We start from the raw sequence: 27,139 nt of genomic DNA, 5'->3' as shown, positions 1-27,139 counted from the left end.
AACTACTTTTAGTCCTATACTCAACTACCAACCAAACCTGAGAAAGGGGAGCTGACTTTAGGCTGAGGTGCCACATTAGCTAAAATGAATGCTTCTAGAAGAATCATTTGGAAAAAGTGCATCTTGCTCATGGAGCAGTACTTGGGGAAGGAAACTGACTATCTTCTTCACCCCAGTGAGTCTCTAAACTCAGGTTAACCTAGATTCAAACATATGGGAATCCCATGCTCCTGAGATTGATGTATGGACAATGTTGTCAGGTGACATGCCACAGTGGGCCCTGTATACTGATGTGTCCCAGCCATACACTGGCTCTACCCTACAGCAGGGCACTTGGGGCTCATGGTGAGGCAGCTCAAGGCAGAGAACAGGTGTCAGGGCAATTTGGGACAAACAATAACAACAAGCTTTTCCCTCAAATAGAATTATTTTTACCAGTCTGAAATTAAATAGAAAGTCTTGTTGGACATATGGGAAAGTTTCTTGACAACGTAAATGTCAAATCTAAAATAATTTCCAGCTCTAGATCTATCTAGTCTCTGACTAGAGAGAAATGTCCTCTTTAGGTATCTCTGGCTCCCTATTTTCTGATTATGCAGGTAACCTCTTAAACACCCACACATTTAAGCAAAAGATCACTTTCCCACCTGAGATGGCATGTGTATATTCCTGTCATTCAATAGGATGCTTCAGAGAAACAGTGTATGCTCTAGGCTAAGAGGTGACTGTTTTACGGTGACCTAGCTTAGCTCTATGCCACACTATGTAGGGCATCTGAGGCTCTGTGAATTCTCTTTTGACTGTCCACCTCTTCCTTCTTGAGATCCTTTGTGACTTCCCTTGGAGCCCAAAGTGGCAAAAACTCAAGTTCTGATCCAGACCTTGACCTGTCCCTGTTCCTATAAGAACTTCTCAGGACATTACCCTTCCAAGTATGATGCAGACATTTCTTCTAGAACATTATAAAATCCTGAAAAATTACATCCTAAAAAAAAATAAGGCTTATGAAACAAAAAAAATAGGGATAAAGTAGACCATCAAGAACCCACAGGACTTTGTAATCAGGGCTCTGATAACAATCCTCCTAAAAACGTGAACGTGGCTGAGGCTGAATCCTCCTGGGCCCAGTCAGGCATCTGAGCCCTCAGTCCTGTGCATTCTTCTCTCTGGGCTTGTGCTTCCCCCTTGCCAGAGAAAGTCCTCGAAGACATTTGCTTCTGTAAGAGACTAGACCCATCAAACTTAAAAATATGTGCCAGGGACTCCCCTTCTTCATCAATCCTTTGTTTTCTCCTCTCCAGCACAGGAAGGCCCATCTTCACAGTGTTTTTATCTGTGGGTATCACTCCCCAAACACAGCAGGAACCAAAGTGGTCCTTGAAGTCACTACATCAGCCACTTCTTGCCCGAAAAGGAGGCATTTCTACACTATTCTTGGCTTCTTTCTGAAGGTCTTCATATCCTGCTGAGGCCTTCTGATTCCTTGTGAGATGAATGCAGAATGTGAACGCGTTCGGGAAAGTCTCACTATGTTTCAGCCAAAGCAACCCATGCCTCCTGAGGGCATCATACCTTGCTGAGGAGTTACTCATCAGCTCCTTGGATTTGAACATTTTTTTCTTCCTATTGATTGATCAGTAAAATATATACAACATGAACCTGGCCATTGTAGCCATCTTTCAGTGGACAGTTCAGTGGACAGTGGACAGTGGGTGTTAAATATTTCATTGCAGTAAACAAAAAATGTCTGCTAAAACCGATTTAATCAAAAGATCATCATCAACAACAACAACAGAGATCAGAAGATAATCATAAAATACTTCTACCACCAACCTCCGCGTTTTTCTTTTCTTTTCTTCTCTTCTTTCTTTCTTTCTTTCTTTCTTTCTATTTCACATCATTCTTCCTGTCTTTCCTTGAATTCGCCTATGGGTAGCACATTAGCAGCAGCTCGGGCCAAGTTCAAGGGAAGAGCCTAATGACCATTATTATGTCTTACACTCCAAAAGTACAAAGGGTTCTGAGATATAAACATATAGTAAATGTGTTTTCTTCTGTCTAAGCTTATGTTTTAGGAGAAAGCCAGGGAGATGCTTCAACAGCATGCAAGTGGGCCCTCCCAGGATCAATGGTCTGATGGCTCAGGTCCAAATTGTGGCTATGTGACCTTGAGCAAGGGACTGAACCTCTCTGGGTCTCAGTTTGCAAGCTATGAAGTGAGGATAAAGAGCAGAGCAGATGGGTTAAAATAGTCACTGCATTTCCAACAGCAGAAGGCACATCAAAGTCCTCCCTAAGTGTTAGCAATTATTATTGAAAGGCCAAGACCCACCGACCCAAATATTTCAGGTGGAGGGCCTGTGAACAAGGAATTTTTATTTTGTGTGGTTGAACTTCAAAATGACGTATTCGTAGAATTCATAAAAATACCTTAAATAACTTAAGGACATGAATAATTGTCCTTTCAGTGATGAAAATAAATACTCTTTTTTAGCTTAAAAAAAGGCTCATTGTTATTCTTGGTAGTCAATGGCACAAGGGTTGTTATTAGGATGGAAAAAAAAATCTTGACAGCTTTGACTTAACTCCTACACTCAGAGGATGTCATTTAATTTAAAAGTACAAACACACACAAAGGCAAGAGAAGAAATGCCTGTTTAAAACCATCCCGTCTTCAAAACTTGCAGATGTCTTTCAAAACCCTACATAATATTTTTAGAGTTTATTTATAAACTTAGATACTTTAGACACATTTTGTATAAAACTTAATGTTTTAAACTCTGAAAACTTTATTCTTGAATTCTAGAAAAGAAGGATTCTAAAGTCCCCTTTGACTACCAATGATGTTAAACACACAATAAACACACAAACAATAAACAGGGGGACAGAGGGACCCCCTTCAGAAGAACACCCGGGGGCACTGTCGGGACCACAGCGACGGGCAGGGCTGGTACAAACACTGCCAAGCCATTTGGCCATGGCCTCCACTGGCCTCAGGCCGGATACAGTGCCCAGGACAGGGAGGCCATGACATTGAACTTCCGGTTGGTGTCAAGAAAATGACTAAAGAAGGACATTATCAGAGTGATTGGGAAGACTTCATTCCTAGCCAGAAAACCTCTGTCATGTCGAGGCCGAGAGCAGGGGTGAAGCAAGACAGACGAGAATCTTCCACTGTAGGGAGTCTTCGGATGATGAAGACAGCCAGTCACTATTAAAAACCAGGATGGGTCTTTCCTACCCAATAAAACAGTATGCCCCTCAGACCAGTGGTTCACTAACGTGAAGTCCGAGTTTAAGGATGGCAGTCGGGAGCTCTCTGCACACAAACACGCAAACACTTTGGTGTCCATGTGCCTCATGACCAAGTGTGCAGCTGATAATGGACGGTGGCAAGGAGGGCCCTGCTGGTGAACACTGGACCACTCTCAGTGCCCACTATCTGCCCGGGAGCTACACAGCCTGAGGAGCTCCCAGGCTAACCGGTGCTGGTCAGTTGTTTATTCCCAGCCAGCGCCATGTTGGTCCTGAGATCCTAAGTATACAAACAAACAATGGCCAGACCATATGTAGAAACAGAACTCTGACCCCCGACCCTGCAGAAACCTGGCCAGGAAACCCAGTGCTATCTCCAGTCCCCAGCCCAGGAAGCCAGCCTGTAACCTCCACGTCACTCCTGCAGGAAGTCAGGCCACCTCCACTAGCCATAATCCAAAATGCCAAACAACAGCCTCTGTAATGATCAGCCCCAAATGGCCAGGACTTGAGTAAAAATGAGTAACTTCCCTGACTCCCAACATCCCCCACTGCCACCTACGGAACTACCAGACCCTTAATGGATCACCTTCTGGAGCCCACCTCCAGCTTCCCCACGCCTACAGCCTCCCATCAGGGAACACGGGGGGGGGGGCCCTTCCCTGCCCCCACTTTAGACTTTCCCCTGTCCTCTGCCTGCCCCTGAGTCTCTTCCAAAATGCAAAAGAGGGTGGCCGACGCCCTTGTTCTAGTCAGCTCTGCAGAAACAGCGTTTGCTGGCTGGCTCCCATGTATTTCCACGGTCCTGTGTTGCTCATGCCTTCCTCATCCTTGCCTGTCTATCTCCTTCCTGAGCCAGAGTAGCCAGAGGAAAATTCATTTTGATGAAAGGGTCAATCACTGCTCTGGGGAAAATGTTAGACCTACACGAGACCAATATGTACAACCACAAGACATTCTTCTTACTTTCAGTTCGTATACATGACTTCCCTGGACAGCATCAGTAGTGACTACTCCCTGATCCAGAATAAAAACAACCAGAAACGGCCCCCTACACTCATCAACCTAACAGCTCATTGGAAAGGCAATGCATTATGAAGGATTAGTTTCAAAATGCACCCTTGGACCTACACATGTCAGCCTTCTACCCTACATTTTCAACACCTGTAAAGTCAAGGGGAATTATACGAAGTCATTTCATAATCACAGGTTCCTCTGTGTTGCCAGGAGAAAGAAAGGTGAACCTTTCAGTAGAGTTTATGTATCCTTATTTCTTCTAATTCTCTGAAAACTGATGCTCTGAGTATGAAATACATGGTTAAGGAGAGTCATCAAACTGCTGGCTGATCTGAGCCCCCGAGCCTCTAAACATCCTGAGCCAAAGGCCCCGGAGCCCCTCCAAGCACCAGCTCAGAATCTGGCCCTCAGTGGCATCCCAGCGCACAGTGGGGCTCGAATTGCTTCGGTCTAGTATGGGATGTCACAAAGCAATTCCCATCTTTCAACCCATCCGAACAATTTACTGATGGGTAAGGTAAAGGAAGTCCTGAGCGGGCTTCCTCATACGTAAGTCCTTCCCAGGCCTCAGCCACTTTCCTTTATAAAGGGATTCTTCAGCCGGCCTCACAAATATATTATCTGCTTCCTTAAAGAACGGGAGACTTTTTTTTTTTTTTTTTAATCACAAAGAAGAGAAAGTTTATACTGGAGTTTGGAAAGCATCTGAATTTAAATCATTTTTCTTCTTTTGCGTCACTGAGTGTTAAAAATAAATGAGAGAAAACACGGGTTGGGGCCATTTCAACCATTCACACATAGCCTTCAGCCTATAGAAAATTCAGCATGTAGAATAAAATATTCCCAACATGCTGAAAACGTTGTTAACTGGTACCTGAAATATGGGAGTCCCTTCCCATAATGAAGGTATGATTGTCTATTTATCTAATGTGTTTTTCCTACCCAATGCCCCAGGCCTCAGAACCAAATCACTGTTTGGCTGTAACCCGATTTTAATGTGTGTGCGTGCAATAGCAAGGAGTCTTTACAGCCAACGATTAAAGCTCGAACAAAACAGAGACTTTGGACTTTGATCAGAAAATGGATTAAATTCCCAGATGAGGCTGATCAGAAGCGGAAACGCCAGGAGATGCCAGCATTCTCCACTTCTTCCAGGAATGGCTTGGGACAGAGTCCTTTCATTAGGACTGTACTCTTCTGTAAAAGGATCCAGCTACAATTTGTAAAAAATGGCAGCTTATTCATGTACCAGTGGGGGGGGGGGGTGTCTTTGCTTAAAGAAGGGACACTGGAAGAGGCCGCCCACAGCTTCCTGGTCCTGCTCATGTTCCCTGTGGGCTGTGCTGTCCTTAAACATGTCTCAGAGACAGGACATAGGTTTCTCTGGGCACAGTGATGTGCCCAGTTATGTGGCTTGTTTGTGAAACCATCCAGGGTCTGAGATGCTGCCCGCTGGCACAGTTATGTACTTCATGTATGTGGATATTGCAGAAACATGAGATGGCTCTGTAGGGACACTCACAACCAGACCAACAGCCAGGGACGCTGCAGCATCGGTGCCCACCCCTAGACCCCAGGCAAGGTGACGAGAGCCTATGGAGGCACTCTACGCGCGTGTTGGCTGAACCCCAGAGATGAGGGATGGAAGACAGAGGATGTTCTCTGCTTATGCACAGGGGAGAAGTAGCTGCCTCTCTCTCTGCGTGTCCAGAAAGGAGAAAGAGACACCTTTGCTCCTTGGAGATGAGATAGAAAGGACCCTGGGTTCCTAACTTGACATTCTGAATGTAAAATCACCCCAGGAGTCAAAGAGTCCCTCGTGTCTGGGCTTTTATGACCTGGAGAGTTCTCTAAGGTCTGGGCTTTGTCCCTTTGGAAGGTAAAATACCTAGGGAGATAGCATTCCAGTCTCCCTGGCACCTGGGGCTTAATTATGTGTGTGTATGTGTGTTTCTGCAGGATCAGTCTGGCTATGGAATGTTCCAACCCTTAGTCAATGGACAGAGCAGCCAGCCACTGGTCCTGGTCATTCTCCTATACAGCCCTATAGCAGGATCCAGCCACCCAGGGATATGTTTGTTTCTTTCTCTTTTAACACTTTCTCCACAATTTTCTTAGGTATAATTGGCATGAACATAAATGTTCACTGAAGAAAACAACAGTGACAAGCAGTAGGCACCACTTGTTTACTGAGTATCAGGCACAATCTTAGGGGCTTCACACAGACTATGTCAGTGAATCCTCAGACCAACAGCATGAAGCAGCCACTACCAGACCCCTAGCTCATGGGGGGATGGGGAGGTTCTAGGCTTCAGCAGCTTTCCTGAGCGGTACAGCTGGGAAGGAATACAGCAGGAGCCTAATTCTGAGCCCCTGTGTAAGCATTGTGTTCTTATGTTTTGACAGATAGATCGGTCCTTTCATTTACCCATTTTTTTAAATTAAAATGGAATGAGACTGTCATTTGTCACTTGTCCTCTTACACTTCTCAGGCACTAATAATTTTCAGAATATGTTCACCCTCAATGATCTCACTTGATCATCACACAAATGCCTTTGGAAGGCGGGCTTGTATTCTCAATTTCTCAGAGGACACGGAGAAATGAAGTACTTCCCCATGGCTGAAAGGGGCTCAACCAAGGGTCTCCTGGTCCTGGTGCCACTGGTCTCTCCATCTCAATCCAGTGACTATGGAAATTCATCTTTAAGGAAAAGAAGTGAAATCAGTGCCTACAACCATGAAAAGCAAATTTTAAATGTTTATTGTTATACCTTATGGAAATCCTAAAAATAAGCTAAGCCAAGGGTGGCGATCTGGGGACTTCAATACTCAGTATTTGTCTTTTAATTCACAACTACAATCCTGCTCCTGTTTGTAAAATGACCAGCACCTACATTGAAATATAAGGGGAGGCACAGGGGAGGGTGCGTGATGACCTCATGCCCAGAGGCTTAAGACCTATTTCTGGGCCCAGCTCTGCCACTGCCAGGCCCCAGCCTCAGTCTCCTCTTCTGAAAAATGATGGCCCTGGTGGCCCGACTGAGTCTCTTCCAGCTCCACAGCCATGACTCTCTCCTAGAGGACACATCCTGGAGAGACTTGGTCATAAGAATCAAAGCCCAGGATGACAGTGTCTGTCTTCAATCAGATTGGAAGCTAACCCCAAATAGTTCCCAGAAGTTTCTTGATAGTTAACCGAAAGAGGAAACTGTAAAAGCAAAATGCAAACTGTTTATCTGAAGAAAGGTAATCTGTAGTTAGGTATAATAAAGAGAATAGGACATTGGGGCAAATATGGCATTTTATAGCCTAGCTTTGAGAGAGAATAATAAAAGAGATCCACCATGGGCCCAAGTTATCAGAATCAATTATTTCCTCTCTCTGAATTCAAGGGAATTCAGGCTTCTACATTGGTTGGAAAAAATTTTGGGATATGAGATTTGCCCTAGAACACTACTAAGCCCTGGAAGCGGGGGGTGGAGGGGGGAACTGAATGACTCCGGTGTCTGCGAGCATCATATTTACTAGAATCAGCCATACAAGGGCTGCCACCAGTGCTCAAAAGGCGCTGTTGTTTTTAATTCTGGATCCTGAAAAGTCTGCCTGAGAACTAAGAGGAGGATCACATTTCACAATTTACAGACCTTGCCTCTACATCTTTCCAAACTTCTTCCCCATTTCCAAACACACTTTTCCCTATCTGAGAAAGCTGGGGGGCACCATACCTCCCACGCCCTGCAGACCCCTCTCCTAGACCCTGCTCCTGTGGCCCAAATATGCGCCTTCATGGTAGGAATGAAGTACAACACTGAAGAACCAGGGAGACGTTGAAACTGAGATGCTGATTCTGCCTGTGGGGAATGGATGACGAAGGGAATTCACGTGGGCTAGCCTACCCACACAATCAGAATTCAAGTGGCCCTTGAATCACAGTTAATTCCTGCTCATATTAATACACAGTCGGCCATGAAAACAAGGGATCGCAACCTCTCTATCCCTCCTTATAATGGCCCAGGGCGCAACTGTAAGCTATAGCTGGAAAATCGTCCCAAAGCAGTTTCTTCAGTGAAGCAAGATACAGCCCAGAATAATTAAGATAGATGTTATTCAAGGATTCTGGAGAGAAAAAAGAAAAAAGATTCACTGGGTCAGCGTAACACACACATTCTGAGAAGGTGCTGGATGGCTAATCCTCCTGCCTCTTTGGTGTGGGTGTGGTACAAACCCGAGCCAAGGGGTTCTGTGTCCACGCACCTGTGTATGCCAGTCACGGGACAGACCAAATTCCCTTACTGATGGTCATTTGGGGCTCTGCTTCCATTTTCATCAGTGGTGGGTGTAGGGAGACAGACAAAGATAAGTGATCTAACAGGGCTCCTCAGGGCCTCACCCCAAGACAAGCCCAGCACTTTGGCCCACAGCAGTCCAAAGCTAGTGGGGGGAAGGCGGTGGGCAGATATCTCCCTGGGAGTCAGACCCCCTTATTCAAAACTCTCAATATCTTGCCTGCATGGATTTTTCCTTAATGAATACTGAGTGCAGAGGTTTGCACTTGCGTGGGCAGGGGATGAAGGTGGGAAAACGTACTTCAGGTGATAACTTCTGAGAGGCTTCTCCATAAACCAGTCAGCTGCTGGTTTTCTAAGCCCTGGGGCTGATGACACTCAGCTGAAATGGTGTCTCACAAATGGGGTCTATGGTGGCCCCCACCTTTTCATGCTGACTTCTCTGTCGCTCTCTGCCGAAGAAAGATATACCTGCCTCCAGAGAACATAAGATTTAACAGTCCTTATTACAGCCAAAGAAATAATTTTGAAAATCAGGTTAGCTACTAAGAGATGGCGGGGGGGGGGGGCACCTGGGTGGCTCAGTGGGTTAAAGCCTCTGCCTTCAGCTCAGGTCATGGTGCCAGGGTCCTGGGAGTGAGCCCCACTTCAGGCTCTCTGCTCAGCAGGGAACCTGCTTCCCTTCCTCTCCCTCTGCCTCTCTGCCTACTTGTGATCTCTGTCTTTCAAATAAATAAATAAAATCTTAAAAAAAAAAAAAAAAAAAAAAAAAGAGATGGCAAGGAACAGCACAATGATTTTGCCTGACAAGGATTTTCCTGCCAGCTTTCCTCCCTTACGGCCTTTGACACCCAGCCTCCACTTCCCGAGGGCCGGGCTGAACACGGACACCAAATCGGGGTTGCTTTCTACCGCAGCCTGAACCCAGCCACCACACAGTAATCTCCTGCTCGAGACAGTCGCGTAAGCTACAGAAGTCCTGTTCAAGATGCTCGCTTTGCATCGTACACGTCCTATCCTCTTAGAAGGAGAGTTTCAGAAAAAGTAAACAAAAATGGACTGTTCTATTTTTGGTCTTTCTTTAAAGGGCTATATTCAAGTTCTTGCTCTGAATGTTCCCGGGCACGTCACTTAATATATCTGAGCCCTGGTATCTTGTACATAAAATGGGAATCAACTAGTGCTCCCTCGAGAGATTGTGGTGGAAGCAAAGGAGCTCATGGGCGTGACCATGACCAGGTGAGTGCAGCCGTGCCTGGACCCCTAGACCTAATGATAGTTCATGCTGCCTAATTTATTAGGGAAAAATGACAACAAGATGCCCCCAGAGTGGTAGTGACAAAACTACGGGATTACAGGGAGAACATGCCACTGTGGACCCCGCCCCCACCCCATGCATGAGAAGCACTGTTCAAAGTTGTTCAAATACACAAATACGCATTTCCTTCTGCATCATAGACACAAGGGAGTGCTGTGCTTTTACTCTGTTTATCTGGAAGGAAGTCGGATGTCAGTGCCTAGAAGAATGAGTGAGTTCCAGAAGTGAAAGTGGACAATCTGTGTCCAGCCTTGTGCTTGTTTCTCCCTGTTCCTGGCCGCCCCAGCACACTGGTTTCCTTATCTTATTGTACTCCTGTCAGAGAGCAGCCTTGCCGAACATGGAGCGAGATAAGACAATGGTGGGGTGGGGGGAGCTGGCTGTTTGGACTGCAGTGTTCCCTCCCAGGATTTCTGGGCACTGAAATCCTGGCTAAGGCCAGGGGGAGCCTCATTCTTGCCGTGGGGCTGGATTCCAGTCTCAGAGGCAACATGCTCTGGTCTCAGCAGAGAAAAGGGAAGCCCTGAACCTTCTGGAATGGGTCAGCAGGCCTGCCTTGCTGCAGGAGCTTCGAGTTCTGGGAGCAGGGAAAGGCCACTTGGCTTTCAGAGCCTCTCATGTTCATCTGGAAAACACGAGCCAAGCTGTTCTGGATGAACACTGAGGTCCTGTCTTCCTCTGTTCTGCTACTGTAATAAGTTACCATAGACCAAGTGGCTTGAACAACAGACATTTATTTTTCACGGTTCCAGAGGCGGGAAGTCAGAGAACAGGGTGCTGGCACCATCGGTTGGAGTGAGGGTCTTCTTCCTCATTGCAGATGGGGGCCTTTTCTTATGTCCTCACATGACAGAAACAGGGCTTGCTAGCTCTTTGTCCTCTTCTCCTAAGGACACTACTCCTACCCATGAGGACTCCACCCTCATGACCTAATCACCTCCCAAAGGTCCGACTTCTTAATACCATCACGTTGGGATCAGGGAATTTTAGGGGGACACAAACACAGTCCATTGTAGATCCTTTCCTTCTATTGCAAAAGCAACCTATTAGCAGAATCAGGGTGTGTGAGTGTGAGTGTGTGTGTGTGTCCAGTCCAAAGAGTAAACTCCTGTTTCCACTGAAAGACAGCTGTTTCTTGTTCCTTAGGGGACCGTGACATAGGAGGAAAGTAACAGGATCCTTCCAGGGTGGCGAGAGCTGAGTCCTAATTCTGCAGGCCAACCCTCGTTAGAAAAAACAAGAGGTCATAAGAAATAGCACATGTCACACTTATCATGGTGGGAGGCCCCGCACATCAGAATCCACAGGAATACGCGAGGTCTATTTGATTTAGACTGAATTTTCAGATACAAAAGGTTATCAGGCTACTTTGTTCTCAAAAATGGCAAAAGCTTTTGAAAGCAAAGTGTGCAACCCCCAGCATCTGCCAAGACATTGTAAGTGTTTGGCTTCTATAGTCTGAGTATTTCACTTTTTCCCATGACGTTAGCTTTCAAGAGAACACTGGGATATATTGTGTCTTTAATTGCTAGCGTGTACCTTGTCGGAAAAAAAGCAAGCACTTCATTCAAAAAGAAATCACCTTGAGGCTGGCATTTATTGGTGGAAATGGTGGTGTGTGGGGAGTCTGAGGGAAGAGCTAGTCCCAGCAGCGAGTGATAAAAATAGCACCACTACTTTTCACTGTAATGGACATTCTCTCCCCTTGTTTTTCACTGTTTAGTATTAACACCTCCCTTTGGCAGATGAAGAGACTCAGTTTTGGGGTGTCTGTGACTTGCCAAGGTCACTTGGCCATGGTGACTATGGCAGGGAGCCAAGGCTTCCTGCTCCAGGCCACAAACTGTCTTCATCAAGCCATTTAAGATGCTGCCCGCCCCTATGGGGACGGCCACTCACATACTGTGCTTTAAGGTCAGGTCATGGGTCAACGCTGCCACTGCCGCGGAAGAGGCTGAGTGTTTTTATAGGTAGCTCGTATAAACAATATATACAAGAGCTGTCAAACACAAGCTGCTGGAAAACACAAACAGACCCTCAAGTAAGTTCATCCTAATGCACAAACAGCAGCACAGACAGGAATGAGACTCTACAGCTTCACAGAGCTATGTACTTGGAAACACGGCAAGACAGAAACAGGAGACTTCACACAGACGGGTTAAACCACGGGCCACACGAACAGCTAGCTCCCGCAAACATGGCACAACCTCACAGATACCGGAACACAAAAGGAACTGTTTTTCTTTTAAAATTTTAAATTAAGGGGCACCTGTGTGGCTCAGTGGGTTAAGCCTCTGCCCTCAGCTCAGGTCATGATCTCAGGGTCCTAGGATCGAGCCCCGCATTGGGCTCTCTGCTCAGCGGGGAGCCTGCTTCCTCCTCTATCTCTACCTGCCTCTCTGCCTACCTGTGACCTTGTCTGTCAAATAAATAAATAAAATCTTAAAAAAAAAAATACTAAAAAAATTTTTTTAATTAAAAAAATGTTTTTAATTAAAATTTAAAATTTTTAAAATTGGGGCGCCTGTGTGGCTCAGTGGGTTAAAGCCTCTGCCTTCGGCTCAGGTCATGATCCCAGGGTCATGGGATCAAGCCCCACATCAGGCTCTCTGCTCAGCAGGAAGTCTGCTTCCTTCCGCCCCCCCCCCACAACCCGCCTGCCTCTCTGCCTACTTGTGATCTCTGTTAAATAAATAAATAAAATCTTAAAAAAATTTTTTTAAATTTAAAATTCAAATTTAAAATTTTTTTATCTTAAAATTAAAAATTAAGCATGATCTCAGGGTACCCTGCTCAGCAGACAGTCTGCTTCTTTCTCTCCCTCTCCTCTCTGCTTGTGCTCTTTCTCACACACACACTCTCTATCTCAAATAAATAAGCAAAATCTTTTAACAAAATTAAAATAAATAAAAATTGAAGTACCGCCACTCTCTCCTGGGTCTTTACCCGCGAGGGGCCAGTGCAGGTCTCCAGTGCAGGTCTCTGCAACAGGTTAGCTACAACAGTCCTGTTGTAGGCTTAGAGACTGCCACTAGCCCACTCACTGGGAGATAAAAGAGAGAATAAACCCACTGGACAGTTGGAAGGGTCACAGATTCCTCCTGCCGCATCACTCCAACATGCCCCAGAGAGCAAGAGCCCATATGCGTGTGGCACAAATGGGAGCCAGCCCCACCCCATCCCCGGCCGCTCAGCACGGCTGTTTTGGAGGCACACTGGGACACTGGGGAATGAATGGCGCCCCCAGAGCTGTGTGGCCCCTGCAGCGGGGCCCTGGTTGAGGAGGAGAAAACAACTGTCAGGACAGAAACAGCCAGGAAACCTCCCAGGTGAGAGTCTGGAGCAGGTTTCTAGAGAATTCACGGGCCAGGGTCCCGGAGGAGCTGTCCCCAAGTGGGGAGGCAGACCCAAGATGCTCTGAGGCCCTGTGGAGGGAGCGGGGCACCATTCCGTTTCCTTAGGCACTGTTGAGTGGGTCCCATCTGTCATGGGGCAGCCCGGAACAGGTATGGTGTGTACCTGTACACACACCTTGGCGCCAGCCCCACAGGAGGTGCCAGGGGTACTGGGCAGGGGGCAGGGGGGCGAAGCTCACAGCCCCGGCCCAAGCCCAGCCTGGCTCTGAGAATAACACACACACATATGGACAGGAACAGTAATTCTGGTGACTGTGTCCAAGCAAGAGTGGACCGACAGAGAGTGGCAGCTGGGGCCCCTGCCAGGCCAGCCCCTGTGGCTCCCTCGAGAGCAGGCGAGGGACGCAGGGTGACAGGAGCTAAGAGCCAGGTTGCTTGGCGGGGGTGGTGGTGAATGACAGCAAAGAAAGGGGAAGAACAGGATGTATAATACAGAGGAGGGGGCTGCTTTCATCAAGGCCGAGTAATAACTCTAAATCGAGGGGTTCTGTGCTTCTCCAGATATAACCTCCAAAACTGGTGGCTTTCCTGATCAGACAAAAGTAAAGAAGCCCAAGGGTTTCCTATGAGCTGTATCTCCCCTGCACCTCACCTGCAAACACCCAGTTCCAGCTCCTTTGGTTGGTAAACCTGGTGGGTGGCCGTGAGCCATCAATTCCAGAAATGTTTCTGTGACAAGTGTGGCAAGTGTGACAAGTGCTCCCATGATCTCAGGACCAGGTGGAACAAGGCCACCTAACCACTCAGGATAGAGACGGAGGCCAAGAGTGGAAGAGTTGTGGGAAAGTCCTGGAAACAGCTCTGAAACAAGGAGCTTCCTTACCTTTAACGAAATCAGTTTGTCCTGAGGCATAAATCCAAGAGATGATTATCAGCCAAGGGCTACATGTGATTAGAAACAAAATCAAGTTCCCTAACTTGAGAGATCATAAAGCCTCTTCAAAACCACCATGCAACTCTGTTGTGCCTGCATCTCTCCGACAATTGCTGTGCAGGGAAAGGGAGGAGAAGCCATAAAAATAAAATTCTCCTTGACCATGAAAGCCTTGGTGAGCTCAACAGCCATCTCTGTTTTGGCTCCTGAGATGAACTGAGAGGCCAGAACTACACAGCGAACGTTCTGGGTAACATTCCTCGTGAAACGCCTGCCCCCACTCCAAACACACACACACACACACACCACCACCACCACTCCAAACACACACACACCACCACCACCACCACCACCACCACCACCACCACCACCACCACCACCCCAAACCTGGGGTTTTAAAGTTTTCCTCAGTTTCATTAGATCGTGGTCTTCAGAAGAGCAGGCATTTTATGCAGTGACTACAGGCCATGTCTTTCATAGACAGCACAGAGGAAAGTGTTGATGGGGCAACCTCCTGTCCCCACCCGCCTCCTCGGAACCACTTCACCAGCTCCCCCTGCCCCCACTGTGTCAGCAGGCAGCCCTAGCACACACCCTGCGATGTGTACTCCTATCATGCTGCCTGATGGTAAAGCTAACTTGACCTGTTATCAGTGGCCAGGAAGGATTCAGGATCTTCCAAACACCATTTAACCTTACAAAACAGAATAGCAGAAAATCGGTTATCTAGTTCTTGACCAAAAAAAAAAAATAATGGGCTTTTCTAAGCACTAACAACAAATCTGAATTTCACTGCAATGGGCTTCTAGTGAAACTACCCCAAGAGGACTGTAGGCTCACAGAGAGGACCGAAGATCAGGCCCCAGACTGGAAATGGAATTATCCCATTCCCAGGAACTTCCTGGAAACATTAGATTTCCTTCTCTGAATTGCAAAGACTACAACAAACTCACATGTCAGCTATGTGTCAGGCAATGCACAAAGTATTTTTTTTTAAAGATCATATTATTTATTTTTTAAAAGATTTTGTTGGGGCGCCTCGGTGGCTCAGTGGTTTAAAGCCTCTGCTTTCAGCTCAGGTCATGATCCCAGGGACCTGGGATCCAGTCCCACATCGGGTTCTCTGCCCATCAGGGAGCCTGCTTCCTCCTCTCTCTCTCTCTGCCTGCCTCTCTGCCTACTTGTGATCTCTGTCAAATAAGTAAATAAAAAAAATTTTCTTTAAAAGATTTTGTTTATTTATTCGAGACAGAGGGAGAAAGAGAGAGAGAGAGCTCGCACAAGCCAGAAGGGGAGGGAGAAGCAGGCTCCCCACTGAGCAGGGAGCCTGATACAGGACTCAATCCTAAGACTCTGGGTTCATGACCTGAGCTGAAGGCAGTGGCTTAACTGACTGAGCCACCCAGGTGCCCCTAAAGATTTATTTATTTATTTTAGAGAGAGAGCATGAGCTGGAAGGGCAGAGGGAAAGAGAATCTTAAGAGGACTCCCTGCTGAGCCCAGAGCCTGATGCAGGGCTCAATCTCACCACCCTGAGATCACAGCCTGAGCTGAAACCAAGAGTTGGATGCTTAACCAGCTTTGCCACCCAAGCACCCCTCACAAAGTATTTAAGTGACTCCTGTATATTCAGAGAATATATATAGAATACTGTAAACCCTACAAGTCCCAGAAAGAGTAAAGCTTCTTAGAAACGGTTGGGGCAGCCTATTGTGTGACTGGATGAGAAGAGTGTGGAAGGCCATGTCCTCAGTTTTCTTACAAACAGATCACTGAAGGCGTATGTCTCCTAATGCCATTTTCTTGGACTCTTTTGAGATAATTGCAAGGTTGATGATGTCTGCTTAGTTTTCCAATATTCTCAACTTCAAATATTCTCTCTTGTGTCTTCACAAACCACTGGAACACTCCAAAAATGATTATCATGAACTACCATGTAGCCATTAAAACTATGTTTACCTGGAATATATAATGACATGGGGAAATACCTATGTTCAGATTAAGGAGAAAACCAGAACAAAAAACTATAAATGGTGTGACATCATGTGAAAATGCATAAAAGAGATTCAGGAGAATTGGGTGGGTGGGAAGGGGCACGGACACAGTGGTCAGAGTCATCCATTTCGCAGCATCTAGCCATCCAACAGATATGCCCCTTTACTCAGGAATCCCCTCCTAGTAATCCCTGACTTAGAAGAATCTGGACTGTACCGGACGATATACAGATAAAGAAGCTAAGACAACATAGATTATAATAGTAAGAACTGGAAACAGCACAATAGATGTTTAAAGTGGGTTAAATAAATTATACTTCCGAGTATGACTACATAGTCTTTAAAAAGAATGAAGTAGCTATAAGAAATAACCCTGAAAAAAGTCGCTATGTAAAAATGCATGGTATAAGTTCTGTTAGTTTAAAAAGAAAACGTACATATATGGGTATATATGTAAATGCGCGGGGAAAAGACTAGCGGACTACACCCCGATGGTTCATCTCCTGAAAAGCGTGGAGAGCTATAGGGTGTGTCGGTTAGGATGCTTTTGGCTACAGTGAACACAAAGCTAACCTAACCTGCTATCAGTGGCGGGGAAGGATTCAGGATCTCCCAAACATCCCAAAGCAGAGACTCTTTGCGGGCTAATTCGGAAGATCAAGGGCACTATGGAGGCCAATACTTCACCTTGCATTCTCTGGCAGGCCAGCTGGGACCTGAGCTAGCCTGCTCTGGTGGTTGAGGGCTGTCCCACTTACAGTCACTGTGTGGCCAGAAGAAAAGGGCTGCTTCCCCCTCTCACCTCATTGGAAGGACCAGGGAAGCTTCCCGGTGACCCACCCTCGTGCTTTATTGGCCAAGATGAAGTGCACATGCTCACACTGAGCCAATCACTGGCAAGGACAGCACCCCTCCCCCCCCCCAGTAGCCTTCGCCAATCAGGATTTACCCCTGAGACATGTGGGGGAGCATGGTAGATACTGCAGCCAAACGAATGAGGTTTCTGCCAGGCACAAAAAGGGGAACAACTCTTGTAGGGACAGACTGTGAAGGGGAGCTTTTTACTAGAGGTGGTCCTAAATTATTTGAAACTTTTACGAGATTACCTATATTTAAATATTTTTATTTATTTATTTATTTTCTTTGAGAAGGGGAGCATGGGGGTTGGGGTGGAGGGCCAGAGGAAAGGGAGAAACAGAATCCCTGCTGAGCTGAGCCAACTTGGGGCTCAGTGGGATCCCAGGACCCCGATATCATGACCTGAGCAGAAGTTAGTTGCTTTACTGACTGAGCCAGCCGGGTACCCTGAGATTATATTATATTTTTTAAAAATCTAACATTTAAATAAAAGTGGATGCATTGATCTAAGACCAAAAGGAAATTCACCTTGAGACTGCAGGTGATCTTCACTTTTTTCTGTTTTCCAAAAAATTACATATACTTTTATAACAGAAATATAATAATTTAAAAGATGTTTTCCTGTTCCCCCTAAGGCCCAAATATCCTTTGTGAAATTGTGCAGTGCTGTCTTTTGGTTTGGGAGAGGGAAGAATGAGGCTGCTCAGCTCGGTCATTTGCCTTTCTTTAGATGGGCTTGGGTAAACTAGATTTCTAGATGACTCTCAAAGACCCAGGAACAAAATTCTCCCCCGGCCTTCCGCAAGGCAGCCATCCACAAAGTTGGGTCCCTGGCTTCCCCACTTCTCGCCCTCTGGCCCTGCCACTGCTCTGACCTCCACCCAGAGTGGAGGTCTGCTTGTTGCCCTCTTTCCCTCCCTTGTTGCCCCTCCACTTTCCAAGGACTGCCTGCCTTGGCTCCAATCTTTCCTCTACTTTTCCTTCCCCCACATATCAAACAGCCCTTGGCATTCCATTACAACTTTGGTTTTCAAGGTTTATTTTAGGCAGGGAGGCATGGAGTGGGAATAATAGCAGTAAAATCTCCTTTGCAAATAATAAATGGAACTCTAATATGTGTGTGTGTATATATTTAATATCTCTACATATCTAATATCTATATCTATATATATGTATATATGTGTATGTGTTTGTGTGCATATATACACACACACGGAAGTAGAGCAAAGCTGAAATATTTTGAGGGTCATCCAGATTCCCAGATTATCCCTCCTAAGATCAGGATGACAGAGACCACTGCCTTAGAACATCCATCTTTCCCAGACATCAAGAGGAAACAATCAGCTCAGAGCATAAAGTATAAAAAGTCTGCCTGATGAATTCTGACACACCCTGCACTAATTTCAGGTAACTCATCAAACTGAAAAGGATTGGCTGATCACTTAATCCTTTCTTAAAAGTGCCTTGCCAGGGAAGGCACTAATGCCCCTCAAAGAGGAAAGGTGATTGCCCTTCCCTCTGAACCATATTTTGAAGGAGGAACATCAGTTGGTCTTTTTTTTTTTTTTTAATTTATTTGAGATAGAGAGAAAATGAACACAAGCAGGGATGGGGGTGGGGGGCAGGGCCCAGAGGGAGAGGAAGAGCTGAACAGGGAGCCTGGCTGAGTAGGGAGCCAGATGTGGGGATCGATCCCAGGACCCTGGGATCATGAACCAAGTGGAAGGACGACACTTAACCAACTGAGCCATCTAGTGCCACCGCCCCCCACCAGTTGGTCTTGGTCAACACAGCCTCCGGTAAATTTACTGCTAGAAGGGTATCACCACAGCTAACCAGAAGCCAGGGCTCTGCAGAAGAAGAGTGGAGATGTGCATGCTCTGGAAAATTCCGTTTTGTACCTGATGAACTTCCATAGCTGCCCACCCTCCAGCCCTAGCCTGGTTCTCTGCTGCTCATGCTGGGTTTGTTGGTTAAAAAAATTGAATCTCTTAATTGGTGAGCTATGTGGAGAATATTTTAGGAATCTCTTCTTCCTCTTGCCTACCAGCCCCCTCTTCCTCATGGACAAGAATACAATCACTTTTGTTATGCCTAGCATGTGTCCTTTACTGGTAATCCTTCCAACGTGACAGGGAAGCAATATTACCACTATTTTTCTGACCAAGACACTGAGGGTCAGAGAGGTTAAAAAAGTTGCTCCAAGTCACACAGTAGCTGAGCAGGGTACCTGTAGCTAGCTACCTCAAGTCTAACTGATTTCAAGATCTGCATTTTATTTTCTGCCAGATCACAAAGCTTTCTATTCAAAGATGACTCATTAGAGGTCAAGGTCAGCAATGTGGAAGCCCGACCAGAAAATCTCCTTTCCTGGGCCCTTCTCTGGTCCAGGACCTCATTTTCAGTCTAGAAAGAATCTTTCTCTCTTTATTATCTCACCAGCTCTTTGGAGGCAGAGAGGACCCATGTTCTTTATTTTTCTATCACCTGGGCGCTCAGTAAACATAGGCTGAATTAGATTAAAGTGTGTTCCAGAACTTTGCTGGTGTTTCACAACATGAGGAGCACATGGTAGCTTGTGAGAAATGCAGAATCTTGGGTCCTAACCCGGACGTGCTGAGCCAGCATGTACGTTTAACAAGATCTCCAGGAAATCACATGCACTGTGAAGTTTGAGGCATGACGTTTGGCACCTTCCACCTGCTTTAACACACTGTTTTTCTCCCACCAGTGTATAAGTGAAGCTCTTTCCTTTTTATTCTGCATCATCAGATGGAAAACACATTGTTTTATGACCCACAGAAGTTCAGGTAATCTTTGAGGGAACTTTACCTAAGAGAGGACACTTCACTTACAAAGCCAAGTTGTCCCCAATGTCAAAGAATTCAGCAGGCCAGTAGTGCCTTAGCTAATGACTGCATTTAGAAATTCTTTTTAACAAAGGTCCACATTTAATAAGTGCTTATTTAATGTTCCATGGTACTATTAATCATCAGATTTAAACTTGAGTTACTCATAGTTAAGTACTCCATTAGCATTCACAAATTTCTAACCTTTAGATAACTCTCATCAACAATTCAGCTCATTTCCTACACCTCTTTATTGAGCATCTATTATGAACAAGGCCTTGTAGGGATGAGACGTGGTGGGGAATATGAATGGGGCAGTTCCTGACCTCCCATCTTTGCTACAAATAGAATGAACATCAGGAACATGCTAATTAAACATTTGTGTAAGCAAATAATGCATCAAGTATCATTTCCACTATTTAAATGTGAAACTCAATTAGATGCTTCTATGATGCAGCCAATTAAACCGTTGGCGTAAAGCAGCCAAGAATACTGAGTCACTGGGCTATTTTCAACACCTTGTAATTTGACCTCTCATGGGAAAGAAATGTCACCGCTTACATGGGATCAGCATGGGACAATCAGTGTCCTGATCACAATGGAAAAACTGACTTTTTCATGTGAAGAACAAGATACCTACGTGTTTGAAAAATTAGGAAAAAGAACTTAGCCTTTTGGGTTCTTAAGGGTCAAAAGCAAGACTTCAAAAAATTTAACATATTCAGATGATTATATAAAAAGTATATGCATGCAGTATTATTTTAATCTGAACAAATCACTACTTTTGAATTTGTAACCAGAAATCAAGGGGCAGGATGAAGAGCCAGCTATAAAAATCACCAAGACTTAAGAGAGATGGTTCAAAAAATAAGATAAATTCAACTTAATAATGACGTACATCATATGTTGTGCATCTTTGTTTTTAAAACCATTTTCATTATTTTTACCATTTTCATTATTTTTATCATTTTCATTATTAAACACCCAGAAACAGTAAAAAGGACCCAAACTCTTAAAAGATCAAACGTGCTTAAAAACAATCGTTATTTTCTACATAAAGATTAATTCTTTAGTCATCATCTGAACATTCTCATCGTATCAGGGAATTTTTTTTCATCATACTAATTAGTAAAGCCTCACTTGGTTCTTTTCTTGGCACATTTAACTCTTTAGGGGGTAACGTTTTATTAATAACATATTTCCTCCAGAATGAAGTCCCTTCTCTCACCTCCCCAGGAGTCATTTGGGGGAATAGTAAGAATAAAACCAATTCTATGGTCACGCACAGTGGGACAGATCAGCAAATAAATAGAGACATCGATTTCCCAGAAGAAAATGGCTAAAAGCAGCACATTTACAATTCTTCTACGCCACATCCCCATCTCTCTGGGAGATGGAAGACAAGTATTGAATGTCTTTATGTTGCACACTTTATTTCTAACTAAATGTTTAAGAAGACTGCTGAGAAATGCCAATACTTCTATAGGTCCTGGTTTAGCTGCACAATGAAACAGAGATTTTAAAAATGTATTATTTTTTGCTTTTGCCCAAAAATAGTGGTCCCAGTCAGAATAATACCTTTAAACATGATATTTATTGGGGGGGGGTATTTATTTTGGGAATTTAAAAAAAGATTTTATTTTGAAAGAGAAAGAAGAAACAGGAGCAGGGGGAGAGAGAGGAAGAAGCAGACCCCCTGCTGAGCAGGGAGCCCAACACCGGGCTCAATCCCAGGACCCTGAGATCATGACCTGAGCTGAAGGCAAATGTTTAAGTGACTGAGCCACCCGGAGGCCCCCATCTTATGGGTTATTTTTTGCCAGACTTTCCCTTTAAGGAAATCTTTGTGACAGAAAGACCTAGTAGTTGCCTTTGAATTTCAAACTGTCACTTCCCACCTAAGAAGGGCAGCTCTGCTTTAATGCAAGCCATAATAAGTTGGTCAATTCACTAGTCAGGTACTAAGTCAGTGTTAGATAGAGGTGTGGACAGAGCTACACCTTGCCAGGAACAGCTTTCCAGCCAATTATCTGGAAAGTCCAAACAGGGAAAACCCTCCTATTAAGGAAAAGGAGGTTTGGGTTCTAAATGATCACACATGACCAGTTCATTTCTGCTAATTGAGTTAATAACTACTCAAATATTTTATCTGTAAAGAAACAGGCCAGCCAATTTAATGAATTTGGGGCAGGATAATAAAGCAGCAGGTACCAACGACAAACAGGTGGGGTTTTCCCCTCTCAGACCCCCTCCTGAACACCTGTTGAATCCCGGGTCTTTTAACTTTCTGAACTAAAGCTTCCCGGATACAACCGTGGTAGTTTTTAGACTTTCTGGAAGTGCGTGTGTATTTTTAAGGTTTCCATCTTGCTTAATCTACAAAACTGGTTACTAATTATTTATGAATCACAGGGCTGAAAACAAACTTTCTTACCTTGAGCAGTTAAGGAGTGGCAGGCAGAGGAGCGGGGTTAGTTTTTAATTTAGCCCCCTGGCACCTGTCCCTACCCTCTGGTAAACGACCCTGCGCAGCTCTATAGAAAGGTCAAAGGTGCGCCTCCCTCCTCCGCCCGGGGAGGGGGCACACCTCCTATCAAAACAACACGCAAGCATCCAACCTGGGGAGCGGTGGCAAGGCGTAGCGAAGAGCCAGGCTAGGCGCTTTCTGAACGTTCAGGGGGCAGACTGGGTACCCAGTCGGGCCCGGAACCAAATCCGACCTAGGGACCCGGAGAGATCGCGGGCCCGGGGCGCGCACGCCGCACTCCCTAGGGCTCCCCGGCTCCCCACTCTTCGCGAAGGAGAGCGGCTGGGGCTCAGAGAGGCTACATGGCAACCCTCCAGGCTGCTACCTGGACACGGCCTCTATCCACCCGACGGTATCCTCTGATCTCCCCCAAATCCTGAGGTTCGGGGTGCCTCGCTCTCGACTTCCTACGGCGAGACGCACACGGAGCACACCAACCCAGCAGCCGCTGCAGTCCCGCAAGACGCAGCGTCCCGGGCCCCGGGCCCCGGGGTGGGGGTGAGGCCACACCATCCTGCGCCCCTGACCCCCGCACCGCGCAGCCCTGTGCCTGAACGCCCCTTTCGGCCCCGCGCGTCCACAGCGTCGGCTAGCAGGTGACCGAGTCCCGCGCCCCCGCGCGCACGGACTCCCACCCCGGGCCCCCAGCATTCCCGGGCGCGGCCCCTTACCTTGTAACTGGCCGGGATGACCCCGCGGGGCCGGGCGCTGACTGGGCCAGGGAGACGCGCCTCCCGCCGCCGCCGCCGCTGGGAGCCGAGGCGGCGAGCGGGCGCGGCGAGCTCCTCCCGGGCGGCGGCGGGAGGCGCTGCTCTCGCTGCCGCCGCCGCCGCCGCCGCCACCGCGGCCGCGGATCTCCGAGCTATGCGGCCGCTGCTTCCCGGCCGCCGCCGCGCGGGTCCCTCGGCTCCTGCGGGAGGCCGGCTGCTCGCGCGGCAAACTCTTCCGCACGCAAAGCCGGCGGGGAGAGCCGCGGTCTCTTCCTCCTCCCCCTCCCTCCTCCCTCCTCCCACCCTCTGCCTCCTCCTCCTCCCTCGCCTCCTCCTCCTTCCCTCCGCTCCGGCTGCCGGGTCTCTTCTGGTCGCGCGCCGGGCCTTGGCCCCAGCCCAGCCGGGGACTCGCATCCTGAGACCCCCCCCCCCGGACCCCTAGTTCCTCTGGGCGGCGCAGACACCCGCGCGCCGGAGGCCGCCGCCGACTCTGCTGGGCTGCCAGGGACGCTCGGCGGAGTCCGGCCTGGGGCGCGGGGTCGGGACTGGGCGCGGGGTACGGGTTAGTGTGCTTAGAGGTAAACTGGCTGAGAGGGGAGGTAGGCGGACACGGGGCTGCCAGCTGAAGTCCGGTGAAAGTTGTCGCCGGGAGTGGCAAGGAATCTTCCTCCCCTGCTTTGTGCAGACACCCTCGTCGTGCCCGCCGCCACCCCGCTGTCCCGTGCGTTGGGGGGAGAGGGGGACGAGCGCACGATTCTCGTCCCCTCCACGCCATCCTAGCGGGGCGGGTCTGAGCGCGGAGCCAGAGGCCAGGCTCTGGGCGAGTCTCTACGCTAGGAACACCGTGATTTCTCAGTGAGCGGTGGCGGCCGGACAGGGAGGGAGGGGGCAGTTGGGACACTGGGGTTGGGGGAGAAAGCTGGAGAGCGCTGTTCCGGGGAGGACCGCGGCGCCTGCCGGGGAGGAATAATCGGTGTTGCTTCCTAGGCGAACATAGCCCTTCCGGAAAATGGGTCAAGGATAGAAAGGAACGGGCTATTTGACCCCCCGCCACCCCACATACACAACCAGGCAGAAGCATGTGGGTTGGGGGGCTGAAGCCAGGAGCGCGCCCTCTGAGCTCTGGTCTGCCTCTCCCTCCCCGCCCCTCCTGCCCTCCTCTTCTTTTGCACCAGTGCAGGAAATGTTCCACTGACCTACATATTTTTCCAAACATACGTGACCTTTTTTTTTTTTTTTTTCCCTCTGTGGGAGGAGACAGGCGAGAATCCAAGAAAAGGAGAAGCTGGAGCGGCGCGCGCGCGAGCAAACAGGGAGGCTTTCACCAAGGCTCCCGCAGCAAACACCAAACCAAGACAGATGCACAGAAATAGTCCCCGGGAACCAGGAACCCTGGTTTGATACTCTGCGGGGCTCCGAGACAGCGGCGAGTGAAAAGGGGAGCTCCTGTGTCCCGCAACAGTGACCAGGTTCCCCTGGGCTCACCAGCCTCCCTCTACCGCGTGGAGGCGCCTGGGGAGAAGCCCAAAGGAGGGGAGAGGTCTCCTATCCCCGGGAAGTCACCTCTTCCCTAACATCACCTAAGTACAGCCCCTGGCATGATATGCACCCAGCAGCCTTTCTCAGATGTCCCTCCACCCCTCACATATTCCAGCAAGTAGCCCTGGAAAGGAAGGCGACCCGGCCAGTCTTTTTCTATCATATTCGGCTTTGTGGCCAGAATGAATCTACTAGGGCACTTCCTCTGAACACCAGTAGGGCCACTGAGCTGGGGTTCGCTGCCCACTCAGTTCCACGGCCCTTGAGCAAGTTCAAGACAGGCCCTCTCCCGCGCAGACCAGACCAATAGTGCCTTATTTGGGCATGCAACCCCACACCGTCAATTAGATCAAAACGCTCACACAGAGCTCTTTTTTCCCCCCTTGTAAAGTAGGTCATTCTCTTTATTTCCCACTTGTATTATTTTTGTCTAATTCTCCTCCTGAAAAATAATCAGCTGCAAGGAACTTTGAGCATCCTAAGAAAGCCGTTATTCTTAGGCTTGCTTCTGACTTGGAGGGCTTTTCAAAGAGGAGGAGGCATTTGGCACATTATGGTTTTAAAGTCCCTCCCTTTCCAAAAGGAAAAAAAAAAATTTTTTTTTTTTTTGCTTTGTTTTTCTTCAGGCAAGTAGGTTTTGTCCTGCCCTTAAAGCATGGTCCTAATACCTACTAAAAGATAAAGTTATGTGCTTTTAACCTGAGTCACCTCCCTTCCTTTCCTGCTTTGAAAGAGATTCCAACTCCTTCCTCCTCCCTTTTAGGAGCTAGTTGAACAATCCTTAAGTGATCTTTTAGGAAACAAATGACCTACAGTAATGATGCATCAAATAATTCTGCAGTGCAACAAATGTTTTTGTTACTGTTTTTACCTACTGCCTAGTAGGATATCCTACCAAATGTGTGATTTTTATCTCTTAATAATGGAGATGATGTATATATAGTTGATGCTCTCACTCCAGACTCCATCTCATCTCCTAGTGTTAATCCTACTGGGTAGGACATCTGTCTGACCAGAATGGGAAGTGGAGTCAGCAGCACAGAACCCAATCAGGACTAGAGCACGAGCAGGGTCCTCAGAAGATTATGCCTTTCCCCCAAAATGTAGAGTCAAAGAGGAAATTTGACCTTCTGTTCCTTCTACACATTTGACAGTTCAGTTCCTTTTATTGGCATTTGTTGACACCTTCCATGAGTCAGGCTGGGCTTGGCCTCTGAGGGATCAGCAATTTCTATACAAGAAGGATTTATAGGGTAAAGACAAGATAAAGATGAGGCCAAATAGGGCTAGTGGCAGAAAACAAAATGACATGTGAGTTCAAAGGAAGGAATCAGGGTGGGCTTCTTGGAGGAGGTGACATTGACGCTAGGATTTTTTTACCAACTAGATAACAAAGTCAAAATAGATCATAATCTACACATTACTCAAATTGGGCAGCATGGAACAAAAGAACCATTTCAAAATTACATTTCCAGTTTGGGGAAATCCTCAAGTCTCATGTAGTTAGTCTTTTAAAAGAACACGGGTTTATTCATTGAATGCTGCAATAGAGTATCCAGGAACCTCAGATATTTTTCAAAGAATCAAAATTTGTGGAGGAGAGGGTCAAATTTTTTCATTGCAATTATATCAATCTTTGAAGATCAGTGAAACAATTCAGTTTTTGCAATCTAACTGGAAGGTTCTTTCCCATCATAAAAGTTGAATCTGTGGCCTATCCTAATTTAAAACATTTATCCAATTAAATTCTCAAAATACATAGACTATAGGTTTCCATATGTGCTGCTACATACAGGCAAGAATGTGTGGGCTATTCCAATAATTACAGCACTAACTCAAGGCTTGGGACCCACGTTAGGTATGCACAGTCAGTAAATGAAACAGAACTTTAGGGTAGACAACAAGGCCAGGGCTCTTTGCCAGATGACATCATCACAGTTTTTCTGAATAATCATAAGATAGAGGGCCTTTTAAAAATTTTTTCTTTATTCTTTTAAAGATTTTATGTATTTATTTATTTGTCAGAGAGAGAGAACACAAGTAGGCAGAGAGGGAGCAGAGGCAGAGAGAGAAGAAGGCTCCTTGCTGAGCAAGGAGCCCGATGCGGGACTCAATCCTAGGACCCAGGGATCAGGACCTGAGCCGAAGGCAACGGCCTAACCAACTGAGCCACCCAGGTGTCCCAGGCCTTTTGTCCTTTTTAAAATGAGTGTCCAGAAACCCCTTTATGGATTCTGAACTCTGAGTAGCAGTTTTCACTTTCCAATGAAGAAGAAAAACAAAACACAATACCAGGCATCATTAGGTAGGGTAACGTCATGTTAGGGAAGAGCAGTGCTGCCACGGAGACAGAAGGCCAAGTGGGGTCACTATGAAGAGGAAGAAGAGACCTCAGAGCCCAGTAACCAGAGACCAAATGACTTAGAGGCCAGGGCTTCTGGGCACTTATAGAAGGAAGATTCAAGAATGTCGACCTTGTGATTGAAATAATCAAA

At 46.9% G+C, this 27,139-nt stretch overlaps 1 protein-coding gene across 3 annotated transcripts in view; it reads right to left on the bottom strand.

Moving 5' to 3' along the window:
• The window catches only part of NPAS2 (neuronal PAS domain protein 2), a 153,228-nt gene extending 130,080 nt beyond the window's left edge, over window positions 1-23,148 (bottom strand). For all 3 annotated transcript variants that reach the window (XM_059406269.1, XM_059406268.1, XM_059406270.1), the window contains exon 1: window positions 23,067-23,148. The gene's annotated coding sequence lies outside the window, so the exon portion shown is untranslated. The remainder of the gene's footprint in view (window positions 1-23,066) is intronic.
• Window positions 23,149-27,139: the final 3,991 nt, after the last annotated feature.

This window comes from Mustela nigripes, chromosome 7, assembly GCF_022355385.1.
Source record: "Mustela nigripes isolate SB6536 chromosome 7, MUSNIG.SB6536, whole genome shotgun sequence".
Taxonomy (NCBI): Eukaryota; Metazoa; Chordata; class Mammalia; order Carnivora; family Mustelidae; genus Mustela; species Mustela nigripes.
This window is presented reverse-complemented; position numbering and strand designations above follow the sequence as displayed.